General features: G+C 45.2%; 1 long non-coding RNA gene across 1 annotated transcript in view; it reads right to left on the minus strand.

Annotated features, from left to right (window-relative positions):
- The window catches only part of LOC144952369 (uncharacterized), a 144,103-nt gene extending 133,635 nt beyond the window's left edge, over nt 1–10,468 (minus strand). Inside the window, exon 1 of the long non-coding RNA XR_013640620.1 lies at nt 10,439–10,468. This is a non-coding gene — a long non-coding RNA (uncharacterized LOC144952369). The remainder of the gene's footprint in view (nt 1–10,438) is intronic.
- Nucleotides 10,469–11,506: the final 1,038 nt, after the last annotated feature.

The following is an 11,506-nucleotide window of genomic DNA, read 5'->3' on the forward strand; positions in this document are numbered from 1 at the left end:
ACCAATCAACTTCAAGGACAGTGCATATCATTATCATCATCAGAGTTGCTTCTTTTTGTTTGCATTTTTGACTACTTGTGTTGTGGTTATTGCAAACATGATGCCTTATATAAAGGTGTCAGTTTTTGTACCAGTTTAAAAGGGTAAAAACCTACTACAAGCTAATAACTATTTATTATTTAATAAAAATTATTCATAGTTTTTTTTTCTATCTACGTGACTTTACCGAAAAAACCAGCGTGTATAGATTGCTGCAGTCACGAAAGCTTTAAATCAACATTTTAAAAAAATCGCTTAGCTTTTAGTTCAGTGCCTGCGAGTTCGCCTTTTCTTTCCAAAATAAGCGGCAATTAATTTGACTGAATGAATGAAAGAATTCACGAATGAACGCTGTCACCATGGAATAAATGGGGTTGACAGCGAATCCAATTTTTATTGAGGAAACTGTGCTGCGTTGCCCTTTGTTCGGTCTGGGATTGTCTCTTTCTGGCTCTCGTTTAACTGCCCCACCCCTCCCTCCTTTCCGAAGCTTGGGAATTGACGATGCAATTTCAACTTGTGTCCTTTATTTATTTATTAAAGGAGCACCACGGTGGCTCGGAGATATGATCTTCTTTGCCTGGTACACAGGAGGTCGTGGGTTCGATCCCGACCCTGACGATGCCTGCTGCTGCTGCTGTATATGTGGAGTCTGCGTCTCTCTCTCTCTCATCATCATCACGGTGGCTAGGAGATATTAACTACCTCGCCTGGTATACAGGAGGTCGTGGGTTCGATCCCCGACCCTGACGATGCCTGCTGCTGCTGCTGTATATTTGGAGTCTGCGTCTATCTCTCTCTCATCATCATCACGGTGGCTAGGAGATATTAACTACCTCGCCTGGTATACAGGAGGTCGTGGGTTCGATCCCCAACCCCTGACAATGCCTGCTGCTGTGTATTTGGCATCCACTCTAGGCCCGTCCCAGTGGAAGAGGTACGTGGATGACACGTTTGTCATCTGGCCACATGGTCGATTGACTCTGAACCAATTCCTCAACCACATCAATTCCATACACCTCACCATAAAATTCACCATGGAGGGAGAAAAGGATGGCATGGTACATTTCTTGGATGCCCTAATCAAAAAGAGACCAGATGGCTCAATGAGCCATTCTGTCTACAGGAAAATAACCCATACTGACGCCTACCTAAAACCTGATTCCCACCACCATCCATCCCAGAATAATTCCCTCATCAAAACGCTGCACCATAGAGCTCAATGTATTTCCGACCATGAACACCTGACCAGTGAACTCAACCACGTACACCAAGCTCTCAAGGCGAATGGATATTCTGACTACACAATCCGCAAAGCCATCACCCCAACCGTAAGAAAGGAACCATCTGAAGATCCAATCAAAACCATCACCTTGCCATACACAGCAGGGATAACCAAAAATATTTCCAAAATCATGAACAAACACAAGATCCAGGTCCGATTTAACACAGTATATAAACCATAACAAAGGCTCACCCTCTTAAGCCTCACCTTACCATATGAATAAAAAGTGTACTGTACTTGGCCCTTCCCCCCTCTCCAACCATTATATAAACGGAGTGGTAGCTCCTGCAATCTCTCATCTACTTGATACAGCTGTCGTGGCTGTGACGGTTCCACCTGAAGACGGAAGCTTGTGTTGCCTCCAAAACGTCGTGATTTTTATTTTACTTTTATTAATTTTAATGTTTTTACCTACATGGTGACTTTACCGAAAAAACCTAAGAATATGAATCCTTGCAGTCACGAAAGCGATCTGATTCCATCTGTGAAATACAAGATTCCTGACATGCAGTATCTCGGTGTCTACAAACTAAGCTGTATCTTTTCGATTTAAAGCTTTCGTGACTGCAGGGATTCATCTTCGCTGTCTCCCCGACAGACCTGGTCTTCACCTGAGGACGGCTGCTTGCGTTGTGGCCGAAACGTCGTGAGAATGGTATTTTATTATGTTTCAGTTTTATTATTTTATTACTTGCCTTCTACGTGACTTTACCAAAAGAATCAAGAAGATAAGCTGTATCTGCGGCAGCAGTTACCTTGGGGAAACTAAGCGACATGTCTCGGACCGTGTTCGTGAACTTATGGCAGATTTGAAACACGGTAGGACCAATACACGTAGGCTTTCGCGACCAATATTATTCATAATCAACGTTTTTGGGTTTAGATCGCGTTATTTATAAATGTGTCGTAACCCTCCACCACCCGACACGGCCAATCAGTAAAAAAGTGTCACGTTGACAAAAGACAAAATAGTTCACTGCTTTAGCCCACCGGTGTGTTGAAGCGTGAAACCACAACATTTACAATTTGAGTAGTACGACGTTTCTCTGGTAATTGCATCCAGCATCATCGGGCAATTCGCCATTCTGGCTAAAGTAGTGAACTATTTTGTCTTTTGTCAACGTGACACTTTTTTACTGATTGGCCGTGTCGGGTGGTGGAGGGTTACGACACATTTATAAATAACGCGATCTAAACCCAAAAACGTTGATTATGAATAGGACCAATACTTTTGCCGTAGCTGATCATTATTTTTTAATGCGGCTGGCTCACGCGAAATTGATTTCTCTATAAGTAATATTTAAAAATGCGTTTTAAAAAACACGCTTTAATTAAATGTACCGTACGAGTAATGGCAGAACTCCACGACTCCAGGAAGTGGTCCCGAAGCTTGCCATAACGTAAGGGAACGTAGTGATTTACAGCCAACGTCAGTTGAGCGTGGACAATTAGACCCAAGCATATAAAAAAGATGGTTTAAAAATATGAATTTTTATTTTTAATGATAGAATATTGTATTGTCATCAGTATGACATAAGTATGCCAAGTTTGCAGTCGATACCACATTGGGAAGTGGGTTAAAATTGAGTTACAAGATTTGATGATACAACAACAGACAGAGTGAGTTAAATAAAAGCGTGTAAACAAAACGAAGGTACTTTGCAAGCCGACTGGCGATCAACAAACATTCGTTCACGATGCCATCCACATATATAGACACGGACACAATTTCAACCGAGAAGACGGTTATAAACTCAGCAATCATTGGAAATATGTCATCCTAGATTTGAAGCCTTCGTGACTGCAAGGATTCATATTCTTAGGTTTTTTCGGTAAAGTCACGAAGATAAAAAATAAAAATTAATAAAAGTAAAATTAAAATAAAATAAAAATCACGACGTTTCGGAGGCAACAAGCTTCCTGAAGACGGGATCGAGTCAACGGAACTACGTCACAGCGCGAGTAAGAATACAGCGGTGGTACGTACGGCTGCTGCCTTGGTGTAGCATCGTCACAGTCACCGTCGTCGTCAAAACACGAGGCGTTGGGATGCTGCTGGATGCTTCTAGACGCTTCTAGACGCTTCTAGACGCTATCCACCACACGCCTGGGTCTTTGTTCAGGCCCTGCGTTACACATCTCACGCGTGCTTATCGCGGGACTCTGCTTTACTCCCCTGTATTATACATTAGTTATGATCACGCGATTTTTACATCACGCTGCGTTTCTTCAGGATGTATTGGGTAACACATTTTTATAACCGCAGAATGCGAATTGTGTACGTAACGCAATCGAGCCAACGAAACTACGTCACAGCGCGAGTACGTACGCCTGCCTCGGAGTAGCAATCATCGTTATCAACGTTATCATCATCGTCGTCGTCATCACCCAATGAGGCATTGGGGATGCTGCTGGATACTTATAGACGCTATCCACCACGCGCCTCGGTTATTGTTCAGGCCCTGCGTACTACGCATCTCACGGTGTTATCGCGGACTGCGCGTTCACCCCCTATATTCTAGATTTGAAGCTTTCGTGACTGCAAGGATTCATACTCTTAGTTCGTGTACAAACCTTTGATGGTAGCCAGAGGGTTTGCAGAGCACCTTAGTCTCGGAGAAAACAACATCATGAGAGCCCACCGCGTTGTAGCAATGATCGGCAACGGTGGAAGACTCAATTTTATTAATTTTAATTTTATTTTTTACCTACGTGACTTTACCGAAATAACTAAGAGTATACACCCCCTATATAATACGTTATTTATTCATCACGCAATTTTTCCTTAACAGGGATGTTGTTCAGGAACGAGATGACTACTACCGTCACGTTGCAGGAGAAACGGAATGCAGCACGGTAATTATACGCGCGTAGGAGCAGTGGTAATAGTACTAGTAACGGGGTCATCGAAAATTGAAAAGCTAATGTAATTTAGAAAATTCAAAACCTCAGGGAATTTTTAACTCTTTAAAAATTTGCAAATAACCGGCATTAAAAAGTGAACATCCAGAGAGAGAGAGAGAGCGGGAGAGAGAAGAAATAAGTATAACCCGTAAAAACAAAGTTTTTCACTATAAATCCTTTATATGCGTGGCAGCGAACTTAATATAAAGGATTTAAAAATATATTCGCCTGTGGAGGACGCGGGGATCGATCCCGGGACGTTTGGCATGGGAAGCGAGGGCGCTACCAACTGCGCTACTCCGCCACGGCCTGTGGAGGAGTTACGCTCTGGGCTCTTACACTCTGACGTTCAGCCAAAGCCATGAATGCGTTCTATTTGAATATATGTAAAATGATTTTTTTTTGCCTAAAAAGTTTAAAATTTTGGGAATTTTTTTTCACGAAAATAAATTGTCTCGCACAACGAGTCTGTGTGGAAAATGTCAGCTCGATTGGATCACGGGAAGTGGGTTAAAAAACGACCGAAAGTTTTGCACGGTCCTAAGCAAGCAAGCACGCAAGCAAGCAAGCACGCAAACTTAATATAAAGGATTTAAAAACACCCAAAGCTACGACTGCGTAATATAAAACCATTAAGTTGTCAAGGGAGCGTCGCGAAAACCGGGTGTTGTGTTTGTCCGCTTACTTAAATATAATAACTTCACGAAGCGTTAAATTAGAAATGCTGGAAAAAAAATCGCGCCGGCATTAAAATACCGACAGGGCAGATAAGGGGGGGGGGGGGACTGGTGAAGCAGCATATCCCACCGCATTAAATAGCTTTTGCCCAAGGTCCTTTACTCATTCGACCCTACACTACGCTTGACTTTGATTCGCTCAATGATAACACTGGTCAACAAAAAATAAAAAATAAATTCTGGCCTGGACTTTTGCAGCTGGTAACAGCAGCGGCTACAACGAGGTACACAATCATAACACTTCCGATTTAAAGCTTTCGTGACTGCAGGGATTCATCTTCTTGGTTCTTTTGGTAAAGTCACGTAGAAGGGAAGTAATAAAATAACAAAACATAATAAAATAATTCTCAGAGAGAGAATTCTCAGAGAGAATTGTTTTATTATGTTTTATTTTTATTATTTTATTACTTCCCTTCTACGTGACTTTACCGAAAGAACCAAGAAGATGAATCATAACACAGGTCAACAAAAAAAAACATGTTTTTCTGGCCTGGACTTTTGCAGCTGTTCTAGACTAATTTCAGGGTGCCGATTCCAAATCTGATCTCAGATTTGCTCTATCACATCTCATTTTTATGCTATCGGCATACCACATTTTCATTGATTTTACCCGAAATTAACTCTGTCACTTATGATTGCAAGTTGTTGCGAGTCAGTGACTGCTTTAGTGTTAAAATATGGTGCTGTATTTTTAGGATAGTGTGTGTATAATATCATTTTATGTAGATATCCACATTTATTTAATATTTTTCTTCTGCAGATTTGGAATCAGCACCCCAAAATTACACCTTAAAACCGTTGGAATACCTTATGCCAGAAAAAGTGTGTTGACCAGTGTTATCAACAGACGAGGTGGCCAGGGAAGCCCCCCCCCCCCACTCCTTCATCATTACGATGTCTCCTCTGGTGGGCAGGGATTCTTAAAGAGCATCCTTCTCCTGGTAGGGGTACCAAAGCTCAGAAAGAGACCCAGGGAGGTTGCAGAGTTTATCTAAGCGTGCCGCTTAAACAGCTTTCCGTGGACAGATGGTAATAACAATTTCATTCCAGATAGGGTCGTTCACGCAATTGATTCCCACAACGCTGCAACATCGATTAGCCGATACAAAAACAAACTCCCCCACCACTACTACTAAAGCAAATCAAAAATGAAAAAATTAATACATAAATTACGAGAGAGAGTTGAGAGAGAAACAACACATACACGTAGCAAGCAAAAAAAAATCATCGGGGAGAAAATAAATTCAAATAAATAAAACTCTTTGGTCTCCATACACCAGAGGTCGCAAACGGGTTTTGATTCCTTACCCGTACCTGGCCGCACCAGGGTCGCAAATGGGTACCCGTACCCATATCTGGCCGGGTACGAGTACCCGTTCCCTACCCGTACCCTACCCGAAATGAGTGACAAACGGTGACTCACCAATGACTCACGGCCTACCCGTACCCGTACCCGGCCGCACCAGGGTCACAAACGGCTACCCGTACCCGGCCGGGTACGGGTAGCCGGGTATCGGGTAGGGTACGGGTATCGGGTACCCGGTTGTGACCTCTGCCATACCCCCCACCCACCTCCACCCAGAAGGCAGTGCCAACATTTCGCCGGATTTAGGAGAAACTTCAAAGGAGGGGCGGTGATGGTGGTGGAGTGTCCACGAAGCAATGAGCCGGTTTGACCATCATATTTAAATCAAAATCGACCAACTTTACTTACGTAGCAAAACTTCGCGCAATACAAAGCGCTTTACATGACTAAATGATGCGACCGATGCGATGTAAACAACGATAAAGAAAATAAAAAATGACATCGCGTTATAATGAACTAAAAGTTACAATAAAACTGCACAAGACACGCAAATGAAAGCATCCTAATTTTTTTTAAAGGCCAATCTAAAAAGAATTAACCCGTAAAAACAAAGTTTTTCACTATAAATCCTTTATATGCGTGGCATCAGGGCGGCTAGAGTCCTCTCGTCCTCTGGCTTGAGATGGCTGCCACCTATGGGTCAGATGATTGCCTGCCACCATTAAGCAATTGGTAATTAAATATAAAAAAAATGTTCATAAAAAGTGTAAAGTTATGGAAAAAAATTTCAGGAAAATAAATTGTCACGCACAACGAGTCTGTGTGCAAAATGTCAGCTCGAATGGATCACGGGAAGTGGGTTAAAAAACGACCGAAAAATTTGCACGGTCGTAAGCGCGCAAGCAAGCAAGCAAGTGAACTTAATATAAAGGATTCTAAAAAGGCGTTTTAAGATTTCGCTTGAAACCATTCCCCCATTTCAGATTTCCCTCCTCGAATTCTCGGACAAGGCTGTTCGGAAGGTGAAGGCCGCAGAAGGCTGCCCACCCCTCCATAAGTCTTGGCGCTAGACCTTTTGGCGCAAACCGAGAGACAGGTGCCGGGAGGGACCCGAGGGATCGACTTGGCTGCATGCCTTGAAAGCATGTCAAGACATGCGTTCAGGTATAAACGCAGGTTTCCTTTCGGCTTAGATCTCGTCAATATAAATGTTGTGTCGTTAAACCCAGCCAGCACCCGACACAGCCAACGAGATATCAAATGTTGCATTTTCAATAAAAACTTCAGAAGAAAAATATTAAATAAATGTGGATATCTAGATAAAATGATATTATAAACACACTATCCTACAAATACAGCACTATATTTTAACACTAAAGCAGTCACTGACTCGCAACAACTTGCAATCATAAGTGACAGAGTTAATTTCGGGTAAAATCTATGAAAATGGGGTATGCCGATAGCATAAAAATGAGATCTGAGATCAGATTTGGAATCAGCACCCTAAAATTAGTCTAGAACAGCTACAAAAGTCCATCTTCTTAGGTTTTTTCGGTAAAGTCACGTAGAAAGTAAAATAAAATAAAAACAAAAATCACGACGTTTCGGAAAAATCACGACGTTTATTTTATTTTACTTTCTACGTGACTTTACCGAAAAAACCTAAGAAGATGATTCCTTGCAGTCACGAAAGCTTCAAATCTAGAATTACAAAAGTCCAGGCCAGAAAATGTTTTAGTTTTTTTGTTGACCAGTGTTATCCTGTTATATTTGGTCAAACATTTAATTAACTCGCCCCGAATGTGATGGGCAGGAACTGCTTCTCTTCGGCGAGGCGTGTGATGTTAGCTGGTTCTAGATTTGAAGCTTTCGTGACTGCAAGGATTCAGAGTCTTAGGTTTTTTCGGTAAAGTCACGTGGGGTAAAAAATTAAAATTAATAAAAGTAAAATAAAAAATAAAATAAAAATCACGACGTTTCGGAGGCAACACAAGCTTCCGTCTTCAGGTGGAAGCTTGTGTTGCCTCCGAAACGTCGTGATTTTTATTTTATTTTACTTTTATTAATTTTAATGTTTTACCTACGTGACTTTACCGAAAAAACCTAAGAATATGTTAGCTGGTATTGATGATGATGTTGCTACTGGCTACTGCTTTTCCAGGTTTGCTCCTAGATTTATTGAATTTCGAGTCCCGCCTGTGGTTGCCTTGGCAAGGCCATACCAAATGATTCTGCGGGCCTCATACAGACGTTCCCCAGCCCTGTTGTTCGTACAACGTGCTGGTTAGGAGATGTTAACTACCTCGCCTGGTCTACAGGAGGTTGTGGGTTCGATCCAGACCCTGACGATGTCTGCTGCTGTATATTTGGAGTTTGCGTCTCTCTCTCTCATCATCATCACGGTGGCTAGGAGATGTTAACTACCTCGCCTGGTATACAGGAGGTCGTGGGTTCCATCCCGTCCCTAACGATGCCAGTTGCTGTATAAATAGAGTCTGCGTCTCTCTCTCATCATCATCATCACGGTGGCTAGGAGATGTTAACTACCTCGCCCGGTATACAGGAGGTCGTGGGTTCGATCCCGACCCTGACCATCCCCCCTGCTGCGGCTGCTGTATATTTGGAGTCTGCATCGCTCTCTCATCATCATCACGGTGGCTAGGAGATGTTAACTACCTTGCCTGGTATACAGGAGGTCGTGGGTTCCATCCCGTCCCTAACGATGCCAGTTGCTGTATAAATAGAGTCTGCGTCTCTCTCTCATCATCATCATCACGGTGGCTAGGAGATGTTGACTACCTCGCCTGGTCTACAGGAGGTCGTGGGTTCGATCCCAACCCTGACGACGCCTGCGGCTGTATATTTAGAGTCTGCGTCTCTCTCTTTCATCATGATCAAGGTGGCTAGGAGATGTTAACTACCTCGCCTGGTCTACAGGAGGTCGTGGGTTCGATCCCGACCCTGACGACGCCTGCTGCTGCTGCTGTATATTTGGAGTTTGCGTGTCTCTCTCTTTCATCATGATCAAGGTGGCTAGGAGATGTTAACTACCTCGCCTGGTCTACAGGAGGTCGTGGGTTCGATCCCGACCCTGACGATGCCTGCTGCTGCTGCTGCTGTATATTTGGAGTCAGGCTATTGATATAAATTTCCACACGAAGAAGATGATGATGATGATATTTATTGAGCTATGAAGAAATAACTACACAGTTTATTTTATAAATAGCATATTGATGTTCATCTATACGCTTTGGTTATTTCGGTAAAGTCACTTAGGTATCGTATAAAATAAAATACGTAACTTTAAATCAAGATCGTTATCTAGCAGTGGAGACAGCATGGCTGCTACTGCTGATATTAATCGATTACTGTGACGATCACATTATTGATTGGTGAGGAGATGATGATGACGACCCATTGTAAGTATGACGACCGATATAATATCATTATGACAACACGGATATGCACATTCCACATTCCCGCGACGAGTACAGTCCACTCGCAAGACGCACACCGCCACTTAACCACGTCGCTTAACGTAACAACAACAGCCACAACAACAACAACGACGATGATGATGAATACGTAGAGGAGGGCTTCTGCCTCAGAGAACGAAGCGATTCAATCATTTCGCGAAGTGTAGACGGCTGGGTGGATCCCTCATGAAGCAGTGAATCGACCATGGTGACGGTGTTACATTGATCTCCATCAAGCAGTGGATCGATCATGGGCCGTCGATGATTATTTTTTTGAGGAAAATGTCGATAAGATAAAGAGCGTCGTGCTAAAAAAAAATCGTTTCACGCGATTGTCCACGTTACTATGGCGGTTCCCAGTCCATCCGCAAGACCCCTCACTACATCGACATCGTGTACACCACAACCGCACATCGAACGAACGCGTATTGGGGAGGAGGGGGGGCAACTTTGAAGGCAAAAAATCTCAAGTTTAAAAAAATAGCGGGTGGAAAACGCGAAAGTATTTAACGATTAAAGTCGGCTGGCTCTCCGCGTAATGTGTGATGAGTATGAAAAAAAACCTTCAACATTTTTTTAAACCCCAACAATTGTTCGCGTTCAAGCATTAATGTTTCATTTGTTTTTATTCCCCTCAGATTAAGATGAATAACAGCTAAATAAATTACAAAATAAATTACAAAATCCTTACCTGCACTGCGAGAAGTTTCCTTTTTCCCGCCTTTTCTCGCTCTTCAATTTCCGCCCCGCCCCTCAAACGAGTGAGTGATGACGACGTCACCGCCACTCTACGGAAGCTCCTCAGCGGTGCAAGAAACGCGATTCGTAAAATCGGGTCGAGACTTTAATTACGGGGGAGTGGGGGTTGGGGGAGTGGGGGAATTTTGGGGGGTTGGGAGGGTGGGGGGTAGGAGGGGGTTGGGGGGGGTGAGTTGGGAGGGTGGGGGGGGGTGTTGGGAGGGTGGGGGGTAGGAGGGGGTTGGGGGGGGTTGGGGGGGGGGTGGGAGTTGGGGGTGAGTTGGGGGGGAGGGTGAGGGGTGGGGGTTGGGGGAGTGGGGGGGGGATTTGGGGGGTTGGGGCGTTGGAAGGGTGGGGGGGTTTAGGTGTGAGGGGGTGAGTTGGGAGGGTGGGGGGGGGGGTGTTGGGAGGGTGGGGGGTAGGAGGGGGTTGGGGGGGGGGAGTTGGGGGGGGGGGAGTTGGGGGGGGGGGGTGGGAGTTGGGGGGGAGGGTGAGGGGTGAGGGGTGGGGGTTGGGGGAGTGGGGGGGGATTTGGGGGGTTGGGGCGTTGGAAGGGTGGGGGGGTTTAGGTGTGAGGGGGTGAGTTGGGAGGGTGGGGGGGGGGGTGTTGGGAGGGTGGGGGGTAGGAGGGGGTTGGGGGGGGGGGAGTTGGGGGGGGTGGGAGTTGGGGGTGAGTTGGGGGGGGAGGGTGAGGGGTGGGGTTGGGGGAGTGGGGGGGGATTTGGGGGGTTGGGGCGTTGGAAGGGTGGGGGGGTTTAGGTGTGAGGGGGTGAGTTGGGAGGGTGGGGGGGGGGTGTTGGGAGGGTGGGGGGTAGGAGGGGGTTGGGGGGGGGGAGTTGGGGGGGGTGGGAGTTGGGGGTGAGTTGGGGGGGAGGGTGAGGGGTGGGGGTTGGGGGAGTGGGGGGGGATTTGGGGGGTTGGAGCGTTGGAAGGGTGGGGGGGTTTAGGTGTGAGGGGGTGAGTTGGGAGGGTGGGGGGGCGGTGTTGGGAGGGTGGGGGGTAGGAGGGGGTTGGGGGGGGG

This window comes from Lampetra fluviatilis, chromosome 67 (assembly GCF_964198595.1).
Source record: "Lampetra fluviatilis chromosome 67, kcLamFluv1.1, whole genome shotgun sequence".
NCBI lineage: Eukaryota > Metazoa > Chordata > Hyperoartia > Petromyzontiformes > Petromyzontidae > Lampetra > Lampetra fluviatilis.